The sequence below is a fragment of the Lepus europaeus genome, chromosome 19, assembly GCF_033115175.1.
Source record: "Lepus europaeus isolate LE1 chromosome 19, mLepTim1.pri, whole genome shotgun sequence".
NCBI classification, from domain to species: Eukaryota; Metazoa; Chordata; class Mammalia; order Lagomorpha; family Leporidae; genus Lepus; species Lepus europaeus.
This window is the reverse complement of record NC_084845.1, coordinates 59,703,717-59,729,210: the sequence shown is the minus strand read 5'-3', so window position 1 is coordinate 59,729,210 and position 25,494 is coordinate 59,703,717. Positions and strand designations below refer to the sequence as shown.

At 49.2% G+C, this 25,494-nt stretch overlaps 1 protein-coding gene across 5 annotated transcripts in view; it reads left to right on the top strand.

Moving 5' to 3' along the window:
- Positions 1–25,494, top strand: part of IL34 (interleukin 34) — a 64,600-nt gene that overhangs the window by 14,185 nt on the left and 24,921 nt on the right. The window contains exon 1 of one of the 5 annotated variants that reach the window (XM_062177964.1): positions 752–775. The exons of 2 other annotated variants lie outside the window; for them this stretch is intronic. The gene's annotated coding sequence lies outside the window, so the exon portion shown is untranslated. Of the gene's footprint in view, positions 1–751; positions 776–6,641; positions 6,735–25,494 lie in introns of those variants that run through there. 2 more of the 5 variants (XM_062177963.1, XM_062177962.1) reach the window with 2 other exon arrangements.

Genomic DNA, 25,494 nt, shown 5'->3' with positions numbered 1-25,494 from the left:
TCCAGAGCAGGGAATCGAACCCAGGTATTCCGATGTGACACATGGACATCTTCACTGGTAGGCTAATGTCTGCTTCCAGTATTGTGTTTCAAAATTTTAAAAATGTATTTGAAAGGCAGAGTTGGGGGGGTGGGGAGAGATTGAGAGAGAGAGAGATCTTCTATTCATTGGTTCACTCCCCTGATGGCCAGGACTGGGCAGGTTGAAGCTAGGAGTCTGTAACTCCAACTGGGTCTCCCAGTGGATGCAGGGGCACCAGGACTTGGGCCATCTTTTGCCACTTTCCCAGGCACATTATCAGGAAGTTGAATTAGGAGTGGAGCAGCTGGGACTCCAGCCATCATCCACATAGGATGCTGGAGTTGCGGGCAACTGTCCAGCCTGCTGCACCATAATGCCAGCCCCGCAGATTTTAAAAAATTCAAAGGATACAGATTGGCTTACAGTGAAGAGTAGTTTCTCCCTGCATATTCCATACCCTAGGCCACTGAGACCATGTTCTTAGGGGTGCTTCCAGAGATTGTGTGTACATTTTCAAGCTCATGGATTTATGATTCATTTACTCTGAGCCAGTCACAGAAGATGGGGCAAAGAACAAAACAGTGCTCTGCTCCCCTAGAGCTTATGTTTGTTGCAGTTAGCATCACCAGCTGTCATATGTGATCCTTACAAGAGCACTGCCTGCAGGTTTGATTATCCCTCTGGAGAGGCCAAGGGCAGGAGGAGGACTCTCCAAGGCCTCGAGCAGCACAGGCTGATCCTACCAAGAGCTGGGGTAAGCTGGCGCTGCTCAGGGCCAGAGGAAGCAGCTTCAGGAGGGAAGGGCTTCTTTCCAGGGCCTATGGGTGGAGACGAGGAGTAGGTAAGGAGGCGGCCTTGGGAGGCTTCCAGCCCAGTAGGGAGCAGATTCATATCAGAATAGAGATTCGAGGCCTTGGATGCCCTCCAGACAGGTGGCTGCATTTTAATGTCTTAGTTTTGTTTCCTTTCTAGTTTCTTGGCGACGTCCTGTTTGGGGGAGAGCCTGACCTCGTTTGGCTGACTTCAGGAGAAATGGGATTTGTGCGAGTCCATCTGGGCTGTCCAGTGGCAATGAGGGTCGATCTGTCATTGTCTGTGTGTGCCACGCATGGAGTGATCGGGGCTTACCACTGCTGGCATCCCGGGGCTGTAACTGCACATTTCCTCCCCATCTGACAGATGAGAAAGCTAAGGTTCTGAAACCAGCCCTGGGCTTGTGCTCGCAGCACTTTCTTGCCTCCACAGGCGCCTAGGACCCAACACACAGACACATGCAGTAGGGTCCTTGTCCCCAGCTCAGCACGTTGGTGAGCGATTCGCTCAGCCACTCAGGGGGCGCCTGCTGCTGAGCTGAGTCTTGTCTTCCTGTAGGGCTTTTGAGTGGTTCCTTGGCTCTCACCTTCCCAAGGGGCACTTCTGTGGGCCATTTCTGAAAGGATTGCCTCTTAGGGGTCAGGCAGTTTTATGCCGAGTAGAACCAGTCCAGAAAGATTAGAGTTTTTGTGGTTTTTTTTTTTTAACCAATAAGCACATTTCAGACCTATGTGTCTATTACCACATGCATCTCTTTAATTCCAAAAGGCAGGACGTGTTGCCTGTTTTATTGAGTCAGAGACACAATTCTTTATATGGCTATCCCTCCCCAGAATGGGTTGCTCAGGCCTTGAAGGAGCAGTTCTTTTTCTTTCTTTTTTTTTTTTTTAAACATTACTTAATTTGTTTTTTTAATTATTTGTTGGAAGGGCAGAGTAACAGAGAAAGAGATCTTCCATCTGCTGGTTCGTTCCTCAAATGCTGGCAAGGGCCGTGACTGGGCCAGACTAAAGCCAGGAACCATCCGGATCTCCATGTGGATGTCAGGGGCTCAAGGCCTTGGACCATCATGCACCGCTTGATGTAGCAGGAAGTTGGATTGGAAGGAGGGCAGCTGAAACTCAAACTGGCACTCATATGGGATGCTAGAGTCACAGGCAGTGGCTTAACGCACTTTACCACAATGCTGGCCCCTTGAAAATTTTTTTTAAATGTTTTAACAGGCACTGGAGTTGTGGCATAGCAGGTAAAGCTGCCACCTGTGATGCCAGCATCCAATGTGGATGCCAGTTCGAGTCCCACCTGCTCCACTTCAGATCCACTCCCTGCTAACATTCCTGGAAATGTGGTGGAGGATGGCCTGAGTGCTTGGGCCACTGCACTTACATGGGAGACCTGGAAGAAGCTCTGGGCTCCCGGCTTTGGCTTGGCACAGCGCTGGCCATTGCAGCCATTTGAGGAATAAACCAGGGGATGGAAGATCTCTCCGTCTGTCTCTCCTTCTCTTTCTGTAACTCTGCTTTTCAAAGAACAAAAAATAAATCTTTAAAAAATATTTTAACAAACTGATGTAGGATTAATGGCAAGAGCTTTGTGATTAGACATTGAGCAGGGTTCCCCAGCTTCAACCAACCACAGGTTGAAAATTCCCAAAACAGTACTGTGAAACTGCAAATTTACATAGTTTTTACATTGTAGTCAGTATTATAAGTAATCTAGAGATGATTATGTTTACGGGAGGATGTGCATGGGTTATAGACAAATAATATACCATTTTTTTTAAGATTTATTTTATTTATTTGAACGCAGAGTTATACAGAGAGAGGAGATGCAGAGAGAGAGAGAAAGGGAGAGAGAGTTCTTCCTTCCACTGGTTCACTCCCCAATTGGCCGCAATGTCCAGAGCTGCACTGATCCGAAGCCAGGAGCCAGGAGCCTCTTCCAGGTCTCCCACATGGGTGCAGGGGCCCAAGGACTTGGGCCATCTTCTACTGCTTTCCCAGGCCATAGCGGAGAGCTGGATTGGAAGTGGAGCAGCCGGGTCTCAAACTGGCACCCATATGGGATGCCAGTGCTTCAGGCCAGGACGTTAACCCAGGGCGCCACAGCGCCGGCCCCAAATAATATACCATTTTAAACGTTTGCAGTTGTTTGAAAGGCAGAGAGCCAGAAAAAGGGTGGGCCTTTGGCATGTGAATAAGATGCCACTTGGGATGCTGGCATCCCATATCAGAGTGCTTGGATTCAATTCCTGGCCCCACTTTTCTTTCCAGCTTCCTGCTCTTGTGTACTCTGCGAAACAGCAGGTGATAGTGCATATACTTGCGTCCCTGCCACTCATGTGGCCTGGCCCAGCTCTGGCTGTTGCAGGCATTTGGGGAGTGAGCCAGCAGATGGAAGATCTCTGGCTCTCAGCCTTTCACATAAAATGAAAATAAATACAAGTTGGGGAGGGGGAGAAACAAACAGCACAAGGAAGAGTCAGTAGCAATAACCAAACAAGGAAGCAGGAAGCTAAGTGCAGGTGGGTGTTGACTGTGCATTATTCCTAATGTGGAAAAAAGTAAAAAGCCCTCAATCAGAATGTTATGAAGCTATCAAAAGCTGTGGAGAGGCCGGCGCCGCAGCTCACTAGGCTAATCCTCTGCCTGCGGTGCTGGTACTCTGGGTTCTAGTCCCAGTTCGGGCACCGGCTCTGTCCCGTTTGCTCCTCCTCCAGTCCAGCTCTCTGCTGTGGCCCGGGAAGGCAGTGGAGGGTGGCTCAAGTGCTTGGGCCCTGCACCCGCATGGGAGACCAGGAAGAAGCACCTGGCTCCTGGCTTTGGATTGGCGTGGCGTGCCAGCCGTGGTGGCCATTTTGGGGGTGAACCCATGGAGGGAAGACCTTTCTCTCTGTCTCTCTCTCTCTCTCTCTCTCACTGTCTAACTCTGCCTGTCCACAAAGGAAAAAAAAAAAAAAGCTGTGGAGAAAGGTGAGTGTTTGGCACAGTAGTTTAGTTGCTGCTCGGGACTCCTGCGTCCCCATTTGAGTCTGGGCCCCTCTGCTATTCCAGCATCCTGCTATGGTGCATCCTGGGAGGCACTGGAGGATGGCTTACGTGCTTGGATCCCACCACTCTTGTGGGAGACCGTGATTGAGTTCTGGGCTCCTGGCTTTGCTCTGGTCTAGCCCTGGCTGTTATGGGCATTTGGAGAGAAAACCAGCAGATAGAAGATCTCTCTCCGTCTCTCTGCCTTTCAAATAAAAGAAATGAATAAAAAAAATTAAAAAGGATGTGGAGGGATTTTCCCGAGTGATGTTATTATTGAGAAAAGTAACCCGGTTGCCCCTCTTCCAGGCCAGCTCTCTGCTGTGGCTAGGGAGTGCAGTGGAGGATGGCCCAAGTGCTTGGGTCCTGCACCCCATGGGAGACCAGGAGAAGCACCTGGCTCCTGCCATCGGAACAGCGCGGTGCGCCGGCCGCAGCGCGCTACCGCGGCGGCCATTGGAGGGTGAACCAACGGCAAAAGGAAGACCTTTCTCTCTGTCTCTCTCTCTCACTGTCCACTCTGCCTGTAAAAAAAAAAAAAAAAAAAAAAAAAAAAAAAAAAAAAGAGAGAGAGAAAAGTAAGAAATAGGGATGTATACTAATGCATTTCCATTTTTGTTACTAATACTTTTTATTTATTTGAGAGTCAGAGATTTTGTGTTGGTTCACACTCTAAATGCCCTCAACAGCTGGGGCTGGACAAAACTGAAGCCAGGGGCCGGAACTCAATCTGAGACTCCCACATCAGTGACAGCAACCAAATCACTTGAGCCATCACTGCTGGCTCCCAATGTCTGCATTAGCAGAAAACGGGAGTCAGGGGACACAGCCAGGAATTAAACCCAGGTGCTCCACGGTGGAGTTGGGCACTTTAACCTCGAGGCTAAACACTCACTCCTGATTCCACTTTTATAAAGCAAATAACTGCAAATGACCCAAAACACCATCCTTGTATCCATGTGTATGTGTTTTAGATGGATATGTGAGCATGAAGAGAAGTAGCCAAGCCTTCACATCACAGTGCCTTGTCTGGGGTTGCAGGGGAAGGAAGAGAGAAGCAGGAGAGAGAGGGGAGAAAGGAGAGAGAGCTAAAAATATCTACAACACTCAGCATGCCTGCTTGGATCCTATTAATGGAAGATATTTGTCTCTGCGTGTTTGTGTCTGCAAGATAAAAAAAAAATAGAATCCTGAATTGTAGTGGGAGGAAAAAAAAAAGCACATTACAGAATTATATCAATATGGTAATTTGGTTGCATTAAAAACAAACGGGCAAACTTTCTATGTGTAGGAGGGTACTTCAAAAATTTTGTGAAAAGAAGTGAAATTAAAAGATAAGTTTGGGGGGCCAGCGTTATGGCATAGCAGTTTAAGCTGCTGCCTGTGATGTCCGTATCCCTTACAGGTGCCGATTTGAGTCCTGGCTTCAGCTTGGCCCTACCCTGGCTGTTGTGGCCATTTGGGGAATGAACCAATGAGTGGATGGACAATCTCTGTCTTGTCTGTCCTCTCTCTCTGTAACTTTGTCTTCAAGTAAATAGATAAATCTTAATTTAAAAAAAGGTAAACTTGGGGTCCAGTGCCATGGTACAATGTGTTTAACCACTGCCTGCAGCACCAGCATCCCATGTGGGCGCCAGTTCGAGTCCTGGCTGCTCCACTTCCAATCCAGCTCCTTACTGGTACACCTGGGAAAGCAACAGAGGATGGCCCAAGTCCTTGGACCCCAGTACCCACATGGGGCACTAGGAAGAAGCTCCTTTCTCTGTCTCTCCTTATCTCTATTTGTAACTCTGCCTTTCAAATAAGCAAAGCTTAAAAAAATACAGAAATTTGTTTTGGTGCAACTTTTTTTTTAAATCCATGCATGGTTTTTTCCATAATGCGCATTTTCCAAGAGCCCTTTGGATGCCCCTTGAAACCCTGCTCGTGTGTGTTAGTGTGACAAAGAGGACGAAGAGGGATAGGTGTTGACTTCGGTGGTGTGAAAAGGCAAGAGTAGCCAGGACAGTGTGGGGAGGGTAGGTGGTCATTTCTGATGTTCTTGTAAGAGGAGAGTTGCAGAGTCACAAGTCTGAATCCCTGCATCACATTGTTTCACTTCTGCCAACACACTTTCACCGATCTGGGATGTGAGAAACAATGACAATTAAAAACAAACGTGAGTGCAGCCAGCAGAGGCCCTGAGTCAGCCCAGAGGCAGGGCCTGAGCCAGGAAGGAGGGCTGGGCTGGGAGAGGAGGCTGGTGACTGCCCTCCCCTCCACCGCCCCCACCCCAGACCTCCTCTTTCCAAGTGGCTCTGGGGGCGTGTCATTACCCATGAAAAGACACCCCCAGCCTCCACTGTGGCCTCCCTGCCATAATTAGTTCACACAATGAGGCTCTGAGTTAGGTGCCTGGAATTCTAGCAGGGGAGGCAGATGGGGCAAACTCTGAATGAATGATTGATTCCACTATTCTGAAAGATGGTACAGAATAAAGACCCCCGCACCAGATCTGGGGAGTCCACTAGCCAGGCCTGGGAGGGACAGGGACGTCCCAGCCAGCATGCATGGAAAAGTCTTGAAGCCAAAGTTAGTAATGATGAGGCCAGCCCCGTGGACAGAGCCTCTGCTGGCCAAAAGTTTGAAACAAAGCTGCTCTGTTCACCAAGAATTCCACTTTGCTCATTGTTCTCTGCTAGGGACATTCCTGAATTAGTGAAAAGGCAACTGGTTCGGCCCGAGTCCCTGGCAGTTGATCGGCTGTACCCAGGGTCTAGACCGGACGGCAAGAGCCAGGAAGCAGAAGGAGTCAGGCAAAGTCTGAGCCATCAAGGGGTCCCAGCTTGGCATCAAGACACAGAGTGGATGCGCAGGACACGGGAGTAGGTAAAGGGAGAAGGGGACCAAGGGCCTGGGGCACAGAGAGGGCAGCACCCCTGGAGAGGGGCAGCTGGGACAGAGGGGAGGCAGGCACCTCCTGTGTCTCAAGGGCCAAAGTGAGAGAATCTGAGTATGTGTGTGCATGCATGTGTGTACACGTGTGTGTGGGGAGGGGGAGAGGGGAGGAGGGGGGAGGCCTCTCAGAGTCGGTGGGTGAAGGGGGAGGGTGTTCTGCTTATCAGTACAGCAGATGCCAAGGGGCTGAGGTCAGATGGTGGTGGCTGCAGGGGCGGACACCTGACTCGCTGGGGATCCCAGGTCTGTGGAGCAGAGGATCATGGGAGTGGGGAACTGTCCACCTTATGAGAAGCAGGGCTGTCCTGAGCCTCTTTGAGGACAGCGGTTCCTTGGGAGACTGAGAAGGGCAGAAGACCCTCCTCTTTCCAATGTGGGATAGCAACATCGCAAGCGGTGGCTTACCCTGCTGCATCACAATGTCAGTCCCCATCACAGCGATCTTTAAAGGTACAGTTTAGTCCCTGCCTTCACAGTGACCATTACCACTGTCTAGTCACAGAGGTTTTCATCCTCTCCAACAGCTCTGCCCACAACACAAGAGCTTCACACTCCCCACTCTCCCCAGACCCCGTAAACTTCATTTCACTTTCTGTCTTTATGAATTTGACTAGCTTATTTATTTATTTATTTGAAGGTTGGAGTTACACAGAAATAGAAGGAGAGGCAGAGAGAGAGAGAGAGAGAGAGGGGTCCCTAATTGGCCACAATGGCAGAAGCCGCGCTGATCAGGAGCCAGGAGCCAGGAGCTTCTGGGTCTCCCATGCCGGTGCAGGGGCCCAGGGACTTGGGCCATCTTCTACTGCTTTCCCAGGCCACAGCAGAATGCTGGATAGGAAATGGAGCAGCCGAGATTTCAACTGGCACCCATATGGGATGCTGGACCTGCAGGCGACAGCTTTAACCGCTACGCCACAGCATGGGCCTCTAGTTTATTTTTTTTTAAATATTTATTTGAAAGGCAGAGTTCCATATATATATATTTTTTTTTTTTTCATTTGTTGGTTCACTCTCCAAATGGCTGGAACAGCCAGTCAGGAGCCTGGAACTCCATCCGGATCTCCTGCAAAACCCAAATACTTGAGCCATGTTCTTCTGTTACCCAGTTGCATTAGCAGGGAGCTGATCAGAAGTAGGGCAGACTTGAATTGGTGCACTGATATGGGATGCCAGCATCACAGGTGTCGGCTTAACCCACTATTCTACAATGCTAGCCAACTTTGCCTAGTTTAGATCCATCAATTTATGAGGAATTAAAAGAAATGGTCATGCAACAAGTTGCCCAAAAGTACACAGTGTGGCATGTGTGGAATATGCATGCCATAATCAAGACGGTGGGTGTATCAGTCTGCCCAAAGAATCCTGTGCCTCCTCGTAATCCCTCCTGCCCGACCCTCAATCACCGAACAACCACTGGTTTTCTAGTTTTAACTAAATGAGGTTCAGAAAGGTAGGCATTTGGTGCAGAGGTTAAATCACTTCTTGGGCTGCCTGCATCCCCTGTCAGAGTGCCTGAGTGTGAGTTCCAGCTCCACTTCTGAGTCTAGCTGCCTGCTGCTGCACACCCTGGGAGGCAGTGGGTGGTGGCTCAAGTCCTGGTTCCCTCTCACACAGATGAGAGAGAAGATGGAGTTCCTGGCTCCTGGGTTTGGCCTGGACCACCCCCTGGCTGTGGAGGGCATTTAGAGAGTGAACCAGTGGATGGACAATCTCTGTCATTCTATTTGTCTGCCTTTCAAATAACATTAAAATAATTAAAAATTTAAAGGTAAAGAAAACCAAGAACATATATAATTTTTAGAAATGGAATTATACAGTATGTATGCTTTCCTCAGGGGTCTGGTTAGAATCATCTGCATTGCATGTGCATCAATACTTCCTTTTTTCACTGCTGAGTGTTATTCTCTTGTGTGGCTATACCATAATGATTTTTACCCACTCACCTGCTGATGGGCTTTTGTGTTCTTTCCAGCTTTTGGTATAATATTTGGAATACAAATGATGTTTGTATGTTGATCTTTTTTAAAAAAATATTTATTTGAAAGGCAGAGAGATAGAGAGAGAGAGAGAGACATGGATCTTCCATCCACTGGTTTACTCCCCAGATGACCTCAACAGCCCGTCTGGGCCAGGCCAAAGCCAGGAGCCCAGAACTCCCTCTGGTTTCCCATGTGGGTGTAGGGACCCATGTGCTTGAGCCATCATGTGCTGTTGCTCCAGATGCACTAACAGGAGGCTGGATCAAAAGGAGAGGAGCTGGGACTTGAACTAGCACTATAATGTGGGCGCCCCAAGTGGTGGCTGAACCCACTGCACCACAACACCTACCCCGTATGTTGATTTTTTTTTTTTTTCTTTTCTTTTAAGATTCATCTATTTATTTGAAAGGCAGAGTTAGAGGGGCCTAAGCACTTGGGCCATCTTTTGCTGTGTTCCCAGGCACATTAGCAGAGATCTGGGTCAGAAGTAGAGCAGCCAGGACTCAAACTGGTGCGCAGATGGGATGCCAGTGCCGCAGACAACTTTACTGGCTACGTCGCAGCGCTGACCCAGTATGTTGGTCTTGTGTCCTGCAACCTTGCTGAATTCATTTAAGAACTTTATAATGTTACACACTCCTGAGGATTTTCTACACTGATGACCCTGTCATCTGGAAATAAAAAGTTTTGCTTCTTCCTGTCCAGTATGCACAGCTCATCTCTTCTTGCCTTGCACTGGCTGGAATCTCCAGTACAATGCTGAATGGATGTGTTAAGAGCAGACACCCCAACCTTTTATTCATTTACTTACTTTCATTGTATTTGAAAGGCAGACAAACACAGAGAGATCTGCCATCAGCTGGTTCACTCCCCAAATGTCTGCAACAGCCGAATAGGGGCCAGGCTGAGGCCAGGAGTGTGGCGCTCAATCTGGGTCTTCCTTGTGGGTGCCAGGGCCCCCGAGTACTTGAGCTGTCACCTGCTGCCTCCCAGGGTGGCAGAAGGAAGCTGGGTTGGAAGTGGAGCCAGGACTTGAACTAGGCACTCAATGTGGGACGCAGATATCCCAAGTGGCAGCTTAACCACTGCACCAAATGCCTGACGGACGCCCCCACCTTGTCGCCATCTTAGCTTGAACTCTTCCACAGACGCCCCTTTGCAGGTTGAGGAAGTTCCCCTGCATTCATAATTCGCTGAGGGTTTTGTTAAAGATTTTTATTTATTTATTTGACAGGTAGAATTACAGACAGTGAGAGAGAGAGACAGACAGAAGTCTTCCTTCTGTTGGTTCACTCCCCAAATGGTCGCAATGGCCGGAGCTGCACCCATCTAAAGCCAGGAGCCAGGTGCTTCCTCCTGGTCTCCCACGCGGGTGCAGGGCCCAAGCACTTGGGCCACAGCAGAGAGCTGGACTGGAAGAGGAGCTGGGACTAGAACCAGCACCCATTCGCTGAGTTTTTATCAGGAATTAATATTGGACTTTGTCAAAAGATTTTTTTCTGCCCCAGGTGAGCCACTCCAGGGAGCCTTGTGCTGACTGGGGTGTGCAAGCAGCAGATCCCCACAAGGTACACCCATGGGGGCCTCTGCCATCCACTTTCTTTCCTGGTGTCGGGGAACAGGGGCAGGGGCGGGAATGGGGCGCAGATGTCCCCTGGCCTGGTTTCGGTTTGTAATAATGCTTGTCTGAGCACATTGCCTCCAAGGCTGGTGCTGCCAGCAACGTGGTAAAGCGACGTGATCACTGTGTCCATCTCAGGTACCTGTGCGTAGGGGAGGCTCAGATCTACAGCAGAATTGGAACCCAGACGCCCTGGATGTCTTGGGAGTTTTGCACCTCTCCCCCAGGCTGATGCCAGCTCTGCCTCTATGTTGAGGTATAGGAGCTGAGCAGGGGACCAGGAGGGGAGGAAGAAATCAGACAGCCGAGGACCATCTCTCCTTCCCCATCCTGGCCTGGGCCCTGTTTTCCTCTGATTGCAGGTGCCAAGTGTATAGGTGACCTGGTTCTCCTTATCTGTGGCATTTCAGTATCTGCCGTGAAGTCCAAACCATTCACACAGATATTATTTGCCAGATGTCATAGAGTCCCCTGTGTGCCAAGCTGGTGTCAGGCTCTGCCCCCTGGAGGCCACCTCCTGGGGAGACAGGAGCACATGGACACCCTGGGGAGGAGTCAGTGTGCCCTTGTGTTGTACAGAAGGTGACGCAGGGGACGTGATGTGACAGGAGTTGTCCTGGAGGAGTCAGGGGAGGCATCTCGGAGGAGGTGATATCTGGGTTGACAGTAATAAACCGGCTTGGCAGTCATCTGGGTGGAACATTCCAGGGAGAGGGAAGCCAAAGTGCTCCAGGAGGAGGCGGCTGACCTGCGCAGGGACCGAGGGTGGGACTTGGGAGGAGGTGGGACACCATGCCAGCAGTCAGGGCCGATTCCAACTGCAGATTCCAGGATTCTTCTGGGAATGAAAAAATGCTTGTGTTCTTCCCTCCCATTCTCACTTGTGGCTTTTGGAGGCCTCTTGTTTAGAACCACATTTGAGAGGCTCTCAGAGCTGGAAGAAAGGGCTGGCACCAACCAGCTCCCGGTGTGGCTCCCATGTCATGGCTGTTGCTGTAGAGAGTGGTAGGCTCCTGGTCTTCTCTGAGGCACCTTGCTGAGTGGGGGTCAATCCTCTCCACACCCCCTGGTGCAAAGCCTGGCCTCTCTGCCTCAAGGTGGAACGATGACACCGTGGTGCCGTTTAAAAACAGGAAATAGGGGCGGGCGTTGTGCAGCAGGTTAAGCTGCCACTTAAGACACCTGCATCCCATACTGGAGCACTGGGGTTGGAGCCCCAGCTGTTCCACTTCCAATCCAGCTCTCTGCTGGTGCAAGGCAGTGGAAGACGGCCCAAGTGCTTAGACCCCTGCCACCCACGAGGGAGGTCTGCATGGAGTTCCTGGCTTGAGCATGGCCCGGCTCTGGCCATCGTGGCCTCTTGAGGATTGAACAATCAGGTGGAAGCGCTCTCTCTCTCTCTTTCCCCCTGTCTTTGTCACTCTACCTTTCAAACAGATAAACCTTAAAAAAAAAAAAAAAAAAAAAAAAAAAAGGAGGTAAGTAAAAATGACAAAATGAGTAGCCCTTCGCCGTCCTGTGTCTCTGGCTCTCTCCCAGGTTTCTGCTGGGGGCCCTGACCATAGGTCACAGGAAACAATTTCCTTTTTGCAGGTGCTGCTTCTTGCCTCAGACTGTTTTGGGCCCTGCGTTTGGTGGTCTAGAGTTTGGGGTTCGGGGGTCACAAATCTGAGTGGTCCCCAAGGGTTGTCTCTTCCAGCTCCGAGAATCTGTGATTTACACACTCAAATCACACAGCAGCTTAGTGGCAGAGCCAGGCCCACAAACCACTCACAGCCTGAAGGCACTGGGGGCTGAGGTTTGGGAGGTTAGGTACCCACTGGTGAACGTGGCTCAGATATCAGAGTCCACGCTGTGCTTTCCCAAAAGCTATGTTCCCTGGGCTCAGGCAAGGCCCTTCTGCCTTAATTACCCTGGAGACCTGTGATTGCTGGATTCCACACCCTTCCCTCTATTAGAGTAACTACACTAACCTGTGAAAGTTTGGCAGCTCAGAGCCTCCTAGGGACAGGCAGCCTGAAAGGAAGTTCCTTTGTAACCCCGATAAGTCTAATTTAGTAGACTGTTTGTCGGCGTGTTAGAGTGAGTTGGAAAAAAATGCATGGGGTGCAAATCTGGAGGTTTTGGGGGTCATGGGGGAGCCCAGCCATATATGAGGTGACTCCTCTGCACTTGAAGCTCAGCTCCCCCCAGCAGACCACACATGTTCAGAGGCGCTCCGCAGCTGAGCCTGACGAGTGAACCAGGTATTTGGCCTAGAGATGAAGTCCTTGGCAGGGCAGGTGATTCAGCCAAAGAAATGCCTTTGCCGAAAGTGCGTTTTGGGAAAGAACAGCCTGGCGGAGTGGACGAGGCTTCCTGACAAGGGCTCACTTCTCGGGAGAGGCAGTAAGTTCCCACGCTGTCTCCTGGAGCTCGGCCTCACTAGCTGGCTCCGGAAGTGTGTGCGTGGGGATGTGGGCAGGGAAGACACTCATGAGGGACGGTGGCCACGCTGCCCAGGGCCTCTGTGGGTCTCCACAGTGACTGTCCAAGTGGCCTTGAGCAAAGCACCATTTCCTCTTCAGTAAAACGACTGGAGTCTGTCCCCGACCTTGGTCCCGAGGTGTGGTCTGCACCCCAGCAGTATCTACAACACCCGGGAGCTTGTTAGAAACACAGAGTCCTGCCTCGGGTTCTCTGAAGCAGAATCCGTGTTTCAGCAAGGGTCTAGGGGACTTGTTTACACAGTTTGGGGGGCCCTGCTCTGGCCACAGCAACTTCAATGTGGTTCTTTTAAAATAACGTTGAGGGTCAGAAAGAGGGAGGAGAGGAGAGAGGGAGAGAGAAAGTGAAAGTCTCAGCCATCAGTGCCCTATCCAAACGCCTGCAATGGCAGGGGTGGGCCAGGCCAAAGCTGAAAGCAGGAACCCGTCAATGCTACCTTCCCAGGTCTGCAGTAGCAGGAAGCTGGCATCAGGAGCAGAGCCAAGACTCGAACTCAGGTACTGTAATATGGGATGTGGGATCTTAACCTCTAGGCCAAATACCTGGTTCACTCTCCAAATGCCTGCAAAAGCCAGGGCTGGGCCTAGCCAAAGCCAAGAGCCAGGAACTCAATCTGGGTTGTCTACATGAGTATAGGGACCCCAGTACTTGGGCCATTACCTGCTACCTCCCAGGGAGTACGGTAGTCGGAAGCTCAAATTGGGAGTGGAGCCGGGACTCAAACCTAGGCAGTGAGTGTCTCGAGCACTGTTCTACCTGCTCTGCCGAATGCCCACCCTTCAGATACACATCTTGGACCAGCATCACCTGGGAGAAGCTTGAGAGGGATGCAAGTTCATATGCCCCCGGCCTACTGAATCACACGGTGGAGGGCGTGGCGCAGGAGCTGGTGTTTTCGCAGCCCCTCCCGGTGAGCTTTGAGAAGCCAGGCTGCTCAGGTCTGACATGATCTTCAGCTGAGGTGTGGCCGGGAGCAGCTGCTTAGTGCGGAGCCTGTGCTAGGCTGCTGGGAATTGCCCACACGTGTGTACCTCCCAGCGATCCCCTTACCTTTGCTCTGCCCAGGAAAGAAGTGAGGCTTCAGGGAGAGGTTAAGTGCGTTGCCCAAGCTCCTTCTATCTTGCCAATATTACGGTAGCAATACCAACGTAAGGTGTTTCTGATAAATGCCAGCCATGAGCTATTACTGATAATAAAACTCATCAGGGTTTCATGTTTCTGATTACCGGTGACAAAGTTCTGCTGGCACGGAAGCTGGGGCTCATGAGCTCAGGGGCTGCAACTCTTCGTTTGTACTGTTTATGTTGGACTAGATAGTATGCATATGGCTCAGTCACCATTTAATAAAGAACTCTCGTGAGAAGCTTTCTTCCCACACCTGTCCTCGAACCAGCCACCCTCCATCCTTGCCAGGTGACTATTTTTAGTTTATTGGGTCTATTCTTATTGAAGCTGATCATTGGGAAAGCTTAGGAATCTCATAAATTGTTTCCCCCCCGATCTCTGGACTTGCAGATAGATGCATTTTTCCAGCTTTATCTCCCTGACGAAAAGTCCACCAAGGGGCCGGCGTTGTGGCACAGTGGGTTTAGCCACCGCCTGCAACACCGGCATCCTATATGAGCGCTGATGTGAGTCCCAGCTGCTCTGTTTTTGATCCAGCTCCCTGCTAATGTGCCTGGGAAAGCAGCTGAAGATAGCCCAAGTATGTGGGCTCCCCCAGATGGAGTTCAAGGCTGCTGGCTTCAGCCTGGCCTCGCCCAGGCTGTTGTGGCCATTTAGGGAGTGAACATGTAGATGGAAGATTATTTCTCTATCTTTCCCTTTTTCTCGCTGTAACTCTGTTTTTCAAATAAATATTTCAAAGAAAAAGTCCACCAAATTCAGATTTATTTGGGTTCACAAGCATCTTTGTATAAAGATACACTGTCTTAGAGGTGTCTAAGCTGCCACTCTTTTTTTAAAAAAAAGATTTATTTATTTGAAAGACAGTTACAGAGAGAGGCAAAGACAGAGAGAGAGGTGTTCCATCCACTTGTTCACTCCTCATAGGGCTACTGTGGCTGGAGCTGAGCCAATAGAAAGCCCAGAGCTTCTTCTAGATCTCCCACGTGGATGCAGGGGCCCAGGACTTGGGCCATCTTCTGCTGCTTTCCCAGGCACATTAGCAGGGAGCTGGATCGGAAGTGGAGCAGCCAGAACTCCAACTGGCACTTATATAGGATTCCAGTGCTGCAGGCTGGGGCTTTAACCCACTGCGCCACAGCACCGGCCCCAGAAGCTGCCACTCTGTCTTACCTTAATGCAAATTATTCTAATAGAGTCTGTATGCAAGTACAAGCATGTACGAAAATTTATGCAAAATGCTTTTCCAATCCCCACTGCACGCTGTGTATGAGAAAATGCACGCTCCCCCGGCCTGACTTCTTTGCCTGAGTGTGTCACCCTGTGCTGGATGGTGTGTGCTGCACGGCCGGGTTGTCTTCAGTCTGCTGGCACAGAGGCTGCTGAGATGACTTGGCAACGCTGGTGTTTGACAGATGTGTATCACAGTGCGAGGTAAAATTTCAGAAGCAGTTTGCTAGGCATCTGCAGCTGTAATGTGGAGAGAGGTTGCCAGTTTGCACTCCATAAGATTAATACGGAGGTGCACCCACATCAGCTTTGGATGAGAAGTTGCTGTTTTCCCACATTATCACCAATACATTGTCATTGTTGGCTTTCTTCCCATCTGATAGATGAAGAGCAGTCACTAAATGCACTCTTTTTTTTTTTTAAGATTTATTTATTTGTTTGAAAGGCAGAGTTACAGAGAGAGAGGGAGAGACATATATAGAGAGAGATTTTCCATCTGCTGGTTCAATTCCCAAATGGTTATAATGACCCAAACTGTGCCATAATGAAACCAGGAGCCAGCAACTTCTTCCAGGTCATCCATGTGGGTACAGGGGCCAAGTACTTGGGCCATCTTTTGCATCTTCCCCAGGCACATTAGCAGGGATCCAGGACACAGGTGAAGCAGGTGGTACTTGAACCGGCACCCACCTGGGATGCCAGCCCTGCAGACAGCAGCTTAACCCTCTGCTCCACAGGACCAGCTCCAGTTTATAACACTTTCAAAGATAATTTCTATTTCTTCTCAGTGGTCATCTTACTGATATTATTTGCTTATTTCAAAAACTGGATAGCTGGGCTTTTCTGTTTTCTGGAAGCTGTTTGAATATTAGGATTTAGCCTTTTTACTTTGATAGAAATTGTGTCCAATTTAGTGTTTCTTATTTATGGACTATTTTTTAAACTTAAAAGATTTATGTATTGTTTAGTTGAAAGGCAGCTCAACACACAGAGAGGGACAGAAAAAGAGATCTTCTACCCAATGGTTCACTCCCCAAATGACCACAATAACCAGAGCTGGGCCAGGCTGAAACCAGTAGCCAGGAACTCTTGTCTGGGTCTCCCACATTGGCAGGGGTCCAAGCACTTGGACCATCATCTACCGCTTTCTCAAGATACATTAGCAGGGAGCTGGATTGGAAATGGAGCAGCCAGGACTCAAACCAGCTCGCTCATATGGGGTGCTGGAGTTGTAAGCAGTGGCTTAACTCACTGCACCACTATGCTGGCCCTGACTGATTGATTGATTGATTGATTGATTGATTTGATGCCATCAGATGTATCAGTCTTTGCATCTGTGGCTTCATAGTGTTGAATCACAGGCTCAAAGAGCTTCCCCTCTCTCAGATGACAGTATATGCCTGTGTTTCCTTCTGTTATCTTACTTTCAAAGTTTGATCCATTTGGAATTTATCCTGATGCATGCATCCTGGCGCGTGCTCAGCCTTGTTTCTTTCCAGATGGCTCCCTTTTCTCTGCTAAATCGAGAAGCTATTTTATCATAAGCTGTTTCTCGCAGGCTCTCTGCGCTACATATATTTGGGTCTATTCCAGAACTTGCTATTCTTTGCCGCTGGCTTCTCGATTCAATTTCATTCATGTTCCCACTGTTTTATTAAGATTTATAATATTCTAAAAATATCTTCTAATATGTGGAGGCACTACTCCCCTTATTTTTTTAGTTTTTTCAGACTGTTCTTATTAGTTTTTCCATTTGAGCATTAAAATCTAATGTCTAATTACACACACGTATATGCTGGTGTTTTAACTGCAGTTGCTATAAGAAAAATGAAAGTATAACACAAACAGAGAAAAGTGAATAAATTTCAAGTACTTAGCTTGGTGAGTTATCACAAAGTGAACATCCCTTGGAACTATCACTCAGGCCTGGAAACAGAGTGCTGGCAGCATGTAGAAGCCCCCTCATACTCCCAACAGTTACTCTGCTTTCCTTCCAAAAAGTAACTGTCATCATTTTCTACATCATAGATTGGTTTTCCTGTTTTTTAAATTTTTAAAAAATTTCTTTTTTTTTTCTTTTTTCTTTTCTTTTTTAACAGGCAGAGTGGATAGTGAGAGAGAGAGACAGAGAGAAAGGTCTTCCTTTTTTGCCGTTGGTTCACCCTCCAATGGCTGCCGCGGCCAGTGCACCGCACTGATCCAAAGCCAGGAGCCAGGTGCTTCCCCTGGTCTCCCATGCGGGTGCAGGGCCCAAGGACTTGGGCCATCCTCCACTGCACTCCCGGCCCACAGCAGAGAGCTGGCCTGGAAGAGGGGCGACCGGGACAGAATCCAGCGCCCCATAAAAATTTATTTTCATTTTAGTTGAAATGCAGAAAGAATCTTCAATCTGCCGTTCACACCCCAAATGTCTGCCACAGCCAGTGCTGGGCCAGACCAAAGCCTGGGAGGCTGGGACTCCAACCAGTTTCCCAGGTGAGTGGCAAAACCCAAAATTTGAGCCATCATCTGCTGCCTCCAGGATGTGTGTTTAGTAGGGAGCTAGAACAGAAACAGAGGAGCCAGAACTCAAAGCATCCCAGCTATCGTCTTAAGCACTGTGCCAAACACTCACCCTTCTGTGTGTGGGTGTGTGTGTTTAAAGAGTTATTGATGTATTTGAAATTCAGAGTTAGAGAGATAAATCTTCCATCTGCTGGTTCTCCACCTCAAATGGCCGAGATGGCTGGGGCTGGGCCAGGCCAAAGCCAAGAGCTTCTTCCTTGTCTCCCACATGGGTGCAAACCCAAGCACTTGGGCCATCTTCCACTGCTTTCCCAGGCGCATTAACAGTGAGCAGGATTGGAAGTGGTGCAGCTGGGACTCGAACCAGTGTCCACACAAGATGCTGGCCCTGAAGACAGTGGCTTAACCTGCTGTACTACAGCACTGGCCCCAGTGTATGCGTGTTTTAAAATTTATATACCTGTCTTCTTTTGTATCTATACTTTTTTGCTCAATATTCCTATTGATGGACACTTAAGTTGTTTCAGTTTTTGGCTCTCGTGAAACTAGCCAGCCAGCCATACATGGCCATTGTAACACAAGACTCTTGATGCCATATATACACATTTCTTTCTTTTTTCTTTTTTTAAAATTATTTTTTGAAATATTTATTTATTTATTTATTTGAAAGGCAGAGTTACACAGAGGCAGAGGCAGAGAGAGAGAGAGAGAGAGAGAGAGCGAGTTCCTGGTTTCCATCTTCAGTGTTAGCCAGCCACAGCTGTTGTGGGCATTTGGGGAGTGAGGTGGAGAATGGAACTCTCTTGCTCTCTTTCTCTGCCTCAAAAAGGAAAACAAAAATATTCAAAATTAAAACCATAATTAATTGCTGCCACACACACACACACACACACACACCAGATTTAATGAAATTTAAGAAAACCATCAGGGCAGGTATTGTGACACAGCAGGTTAAGCCACCACCTGGAAGCCAGGCATCCCATCTCGGAGTGCTGATTCATGTCCTTCCTGGCTGTTCAACTTCCAGTCCAGCTTCCTGCTAATAATGTGCCTGGGAGGCAGCAGATGGTGGCTCAAGTGCTTGCCTTCCTGCTACCATGTGGGAGACCTGCGTGGAGTTCCAGGCTCCTGGCTTTGGCCTGCTTCAGCCCCAGCTGTTGCAGGCATTTGGGGTGGAAACCAGTAGGTGGAAGATTTCTCTCTCTCCCACTTCGACTTTCAAATAAACAAATTTTTTTAAAAAAACAAAAATAAATAAATAAATAAATAAATAAATAAAACCCCAAGTCTAAGGAAATGGAGAGCCTGTTTCCTGGCTCCTGGCTCCTGGCTTTGGCTTGGCCCAGCCCCAGCCATTGCAACCATCTGGGGAGTGAACCCACAGATAGATTTTTCCTTCTCTCAGTGTAACTATGATTTTAAAATCAATAAATAGGCCGGCGCCGCGGCTCAGTAGGCTAATCCTCCGCCTTGCGGCGCCGGCACACCGGGTTCTAGTCCCGGTCGGGGCACCGATCCTGTCCCGGTTGCCCCTCTTCCAGGCCAGCTCTCTGCTGTGGCCAGGGAGTGCAGTGGAGGATGGCCCAAGTTCTTGGGCCCTGCACCCCATGGGAGACCAGGAGAAGCACCTGGCTCCTGCCATCGGAACAGCGCGGTGCGCCGGCTGCAGCGCGCCTACCATGGCGGCCATTGGAGGGTGAACCAAACCTGGCTCCTGGCTTCGGATCAGCGAGATGCGCCGGCCGCAGTGGCCATTGAAGGGTGAACCAAAGGCAAAAGGAAGACCCTTCTCTCTCTCTCTCTCTCACTATCCACTCTGCCTGTCAAAAAAAAAAAAATCAATAAACCTTTATTTTAAAGAAAATGGGGTATAGTGGGTAAAGCTGCCACCTGCAGTACCAGCATCCCCTATGGACGCTGGTTCAAGTCCTGGCTGCTACACTTCTGATCCAGCTCTCTGCTATGGCCTGGGAAAGCAGTAGAAGATGGCCCAAGTGCTTGGGCCCCTGCACCTGCGTGGGACACCTGGAGGAAGCTCCTGGCTCCTGGCTTCGGATTGGCTCAACTCCAGCCATTGCGGCTACTTGGGGAATGACCAGGAGATGGAAGACCTTTCCCTCTCTCCCTCTCTCTCTAACTCTACCTCTCAAATAAATAAATAAAATCTTAAAAAAAAAAAAACTTCAAACACAAAATGGTTTAAAAATTGTATTTATTCTATCTGAAAGAAAGAATTACAGAGAGGGAGGGAGAGATAAGAGATCTTCCATCTGATGGTTTACTCCCCGAATGACCACAACAGACAGCACTGAGCCAGGCTGAAACCAGGAGCCTGGAGCTTTTTCTGGGTTTCCCGCATGGTACATTTATATTAAATATTCTTATCCAAGATCAGAGTATGTCTTCCTATTTTGTTTAGGGCATTTCTGTCCTGCAATATTTTAGTATATATTTTGGGCATTTTGTGTTTCACATTTTTTTGTGTGTGTGGTGGTTGTTGGTGGAGTGTTTTCTAACCAGGTATTGTTCATAGTAATTTCCTTGTTAATTTTGTTGGATGTTCTAGGTTCATGATCACACCATCTATAAATGAAAATTGTACTTCTTCACACTCAGTTCTTGTATCTCTAATTTCTTTTGCTTATGTAGCTATGTTGACTAAGTCCCTCCTGTGCAACGAGAGTGAGTACACTTGATTCCTGTTGTCTTTAGTGGGAACGTTTTTTGGTGATTCTAAGTTAGGCAAAATGGTAGCCTGCATCTGAGATTGATTTTTAAAAAAAAAATATTTATTATATTTGAAAGGCAGGGTTACAGAGAGAGCGTGAGAGAGAGGTCTTCGATCCGCTGGTTCACTCCCCAGGTGGCTGCAACTACCAGAGCTAGGCCAATCCAAAGCCAGGAGCCAGGAGATTCTTCCAGGTCTCCCACGCAGGTACAGAGGCCCAAGGACTTGGGCCATCTTCCACTGCTTTCCCAGGCCATAGCAGAGAGCTGGATTGGAAGTGGAGCAGCTGGAACTCAAACTGGTGCCCTCAGGTGGGATGCTGGCAGTGCAGGCAGCGGCTTTACCTGCTATGCCACAATGCTGGCCCTAAGAGGTTGATTTTTTTTTTTTTATCATGTTAGAGAACTACCCTTCAATTTCTACTTTAATCCCATTTTGTTTTTCAGGAAAAGGTATTAAATTTTGTTGAATGCTCACTCAGCGTTGACAGATCTCCTAGGTTCCATTTTATGAAGAAGTTTCCTAATATTGGCCCATCTTTGCACACCTGGAATAATTGGATCCTTTAGCGTCCTGTGCCCACCCAGCAGGAGAAGCTCCACTGAGCCAGTGTCTCCTGTGGACTACCCCAGCCGGCTCTGTGCACATGCGCAGTCAGTACCAACTGCCTCGGGCTCCTTTCCTGAAGCCAGGAGACCCAGCTCCTGGAAACTCCCTCCTGGTGTAGTGGGTGATAAACGCTGAGGTTTCCCACCGCTGGGGGAAAGCCGCATGGTTCTAATCTCAGTGCTTTCCAATCCAGCTGTGTCGTTTTGTTAACCTTCATTTTAAAATATGTTGTAACGCACTTAAAATCCCCCAAACAGAGCCAGACGGCCTTTATCCCGGTACACTGAGTTTTGCTCAATGTTTTGGAGGCAGTCCTAAGACTAAATTGGGGGCTCACTGCCTTCATGTTTTTCAGGAAGCAGTAAAAACAAAAGTTAAAAGCATGTGGGTCAGGAACAAAGAACGGCTTGTGCGTTTTTGGTCGGTTCAGGTTGTGGTGTCCAGTGCCGAGGAAGAGGGCAGCCCCGTGGTAAAGACCATGGTCTCTGGCCCAGGTGGCCTGAAATCCCTGCTCCGCAGCCTCCTGCTTGTGTCGCCTCAGACAACTTAGCTCGCCCCTCTGATCCCCAGTGTCCTCCGCAGAAGAGATGATAATAGTTCCCATCTCCAGCCCTGTTGGGAGAGCCCAAAGGGTTGATGCCTGGAAACCTGACAAGTGTGGGGAGTCTACAAGGGTTAGAACGTCCTGTAGGGATTGAGCCAAGTATTCTCTGCATTTAGTGCAACCCCAACCTTTGCTGCCCCTGACCTGTATGCAGATAGACACCTGTAAAATGCTGGGGCTGGCGCTGTGGTGTAGCGGGTAAAGCCGCTGCCTGCAGTGCCGGCATCAATATGGGTGCCGGTTCGAGTCCTGGCTGCTCCACTTCCTATCTAGCTCTCTGCTGTGGCCTAGGAAAGCAGTAGAAGATGGCCCAAGTCCTTGGGCCCCTGCACCTGTGTGGGAGACCTGGAAGAAGCACCAGGCTCTCGGCTTCGGATCAGCCCAGCTCCAGCCATTGTGGCCATTTGGGGAGTGAGCTAGTGAATGGAAGACCTCTGTCTGTCTCTCTTTGCATCTGCCTTTGTAACTCTGCCTTTCAAATAAATAAAAATCTTAAAAAAAAAAAAGATATCTGTAAGGTGCTTAGACAAGGAATGGAGCTCCCTTCATAAAGCAAAATCATAAAACACACACACACACATGCACACACACCCTCCTTTTTGTGAGTGTGTGAGCTCCAGAAAGTAAAGGAATAGAGCTGACGACATCTTCAGGTTTGCATTTGAGATAATCAGTTTGTGAGTAAACAGGAAAAAGAGCTGGGCAAATGCTCGTGGCCCCTGACTGGACCTTTCTGTGGTCTTTAATCCTGGGGACTGGAGCTCACTCAGAAACAGACATCAGCAGCTCTGAAGCAGGAGCTGCTTGCATAGAGCATCTCTAAAATGCCCACAGGCCACCCGGCTGCATATTTGGAGGCCACAGGGGCCACTTTGGCTGTAGGGATAAGCATGAAGGGGCAGCCACCGGGAGGGGGCTGGCTGGCCAGCGCCGAGGTGGGGCCACTGTGTGGGAATTCAGAATGACATGGGCCAGTCTCCTTCAAGTGTTCTGTTTAATTTGATGAAGCCTGGGTGAGATTGGAGCTTTATCAACAGCTTGCCGTTTCCAGTGAGCTCTTTTCTGTTCTCGAATTTGGAGTATAATTTACTTAAACTAAGGGACAAAGATCTTCAGCGTTCCGTCTGGTGGTGTTTTAGTTTCCTGTGTCTCCTATAACTGAGTCTCGCAAGTTCGGTGTCTCTGAACATCAGCACCGTGTCTGGACGTGGGTCTGGAGTCTGCAGATCCAAAGTCAGGGCGTGGCCCAGCCACAGTCTCTGCAGGCTCCAAGGGAGGGCCTCTCCTCCCTCTGCCCGGTCTCTGCCAACCACGCTCTGTGGCCTGCAGGGGTCTCACCCATCACTGCCCCGGCGGTCACGTGGTGTCTCCATTTTCTCTTCCTATAAGGAGAGCAGTGCTTGGATTAGAGTCTACCTCGAAATAGCAAAAAGGTAAAAAGACATCTGCAAAGGCCTTGTGTCCCAGCGAGGTCGCATTCTGGGATTCCAAGTGGATGTGGAAGAAGGGCGCTTCTTTACAGGCAGAGTGGATAGTGAGAGAGAGAGACAGAGAGAAAGGTCTTCCTTTTTGCTGTTTGTTCACCCTCCAATGGCTGCTGCTGCCGGCGCATCTCGCTGATCCGATGGCAGGAGCCAGGTGCTTCTCCTGGTCTCCCATGCGGGTGCAGGGCCCAAGGACTTGGGCCATCCTCCACTGCCTTCCTGGGCCATAGCAGAGAGCTGGCCTGGAAGAGGGGCAACCGGGATAGAATCCGGCGCCCCAACCGGGACTAGAACCCTGTGTGCCGGCGCCGCAAGGCAGAGGATTAGCCTGTTAAGCCACGGTGCCGGCTAGAAGGGCACTTCTAACCCAGTGCAGATGGTTAGGTACCCAAGTGACCACCCCTGCAATGAAGGGTAGAACATTTCCAGTAGCCCAGAAAGTTCTCTCAGGCCCCTCGCTGGTGAATTCCTGCTGCCCATCCCTGCTCTAGACAACCATATTTCAGATTGCTATCACCATGGACTAGTTTTTCACCTTGCTTGAAGTTCTTGCGTGCAAGTAAATGCAATTTATGTACCAAGTGATCTTTTGTGTCTTGCCCCTTTCCTTCAAAAATATTGTATTCGAGATTCATCCACGTCATTGCATGGCTGAGTAGTTCATTTCCTTTTGTTGCTGAGTGGTGTTCCGTCATGATTGTATCACTCCTTGTGTATGCATAAACCAGTCCTTGGTGGATATTTGGACTGTTTTTTATTTATTGGAACTACATGTTATTCATAATATGAATATAGCCGCAGTGTACATTCTTGTTCATTCTTTTTGTGGACATACATTTTTATTTTTTTAGGTTGAATACTAGGGGTAGAATTACTGGGTCATGGGGTGGCATTGTGGCACAGCAGGTTAAGTTACCACTGTGGCGGTGGCATTCCACATCAGAGCACTGGTTTTAGTCTCGACTGCTCTGCTTCTGATCCAGCTTCCTGCTAATGTTCCTAGGAAGGCAACGGAGGATTACCCAAGTGTTGGGTCCCTGCCATGCACGTGGGAGACCCAGATGGAGTTCCAGGTTTCCAGGTTTCTGGCTTCTGCTTGGTCCAGTCCCAACCATTGCAGCTATTAGGATGGAACCATTGGATGGAAAATTTCTCTGTCTCCCTCCCTGTCTCTGTCTCTCTCCCTGTAACTGCCTTTCAAGTAAATAAATCAATCTCTAAAAAAATAATAATTCTGGATCATAGGGAAAGTGTATGTTTAACTTTGATTAGAATTGCCAGACCTCCAAAATGATTGCATCAATTTATACTCTCAGAGCAGCATGTGGGAGTTCCAGTTACTCCTGGCCTTGTGAACTCAGATAGGTCTGTCTGTGGTGGTAGTTAACCATCTTTGATGCAGAGAGAAGATAACCCCTCTGCAGAGTTTTCTGTCCCCGGAGCTCTCGAGCTAAAGACCTTCTGACTACTGACTCTGCCTCCCTCTGCGTGGCTTAGTTCTGTTTCCTTTTTATCCAGCCGAGCTACAGAGCTGCCTCGGGCACAAAGGCCTGCTGCAGTCCCTTTGCCCACTGCCCACGTGGACTCTCACACTCTATTCTTCCACTCTGGTGTGCGCTTGCTTGTCACACACAGGTCAGATGTGCGAGGTCAGAGGTCAAAAGCTGAGGTCTTTCAGAAGCGTCTCCACAGCTTCTCTGAAGCCGGAACTGTTTGCAGGGTCGCGTGGACCAGTCCCACACCTGGCCTTCCTCTTTCTCTTTCTCACAATCACGTGTTTTTCTCACAGATGTTCACGATGGTACAAAAACAATGGCAATAAGGGAAATGCATAACTCAAACATAAAATGGTGGACATTCACTGTAGCGGTCAAGACAGTGCTCAGGACGGTCACATCTCATATTGGAGAGCCTGGGTTTGAGCGCCAATTCTGCTCTTGATCTCGGCTTCCTGCTAATGCACACCCTGAGAGGCAGTGCTGATGGCTCAAGTTCTTGGGGCCCTATGACTCGCATAGGAGAACTGGATGGAGTTCAGGGTTTCTGGCTTCGGCCTGGCCCAGTCTTGGTGATTGTGGGCATTTGGAGGGTGATCCAGTGGATGGAATCCTGACGTAATAGCCCCAGAACAGTGCCTGCACACAGTAGATGTTTAGTAAATGGTGACCGTAAGGATGATGCCCAGGTGGCCTCCTTGGTGATGCCGCTGGGTCTGTGGACGTCTTTGGGATGGGCCCCGATAACTGTGTTTCTTCAACTGGGCACTCACGGGTTCCTCGTGTGCCTTGGTATTTAGACCATATTCCCTTAGATATTCAG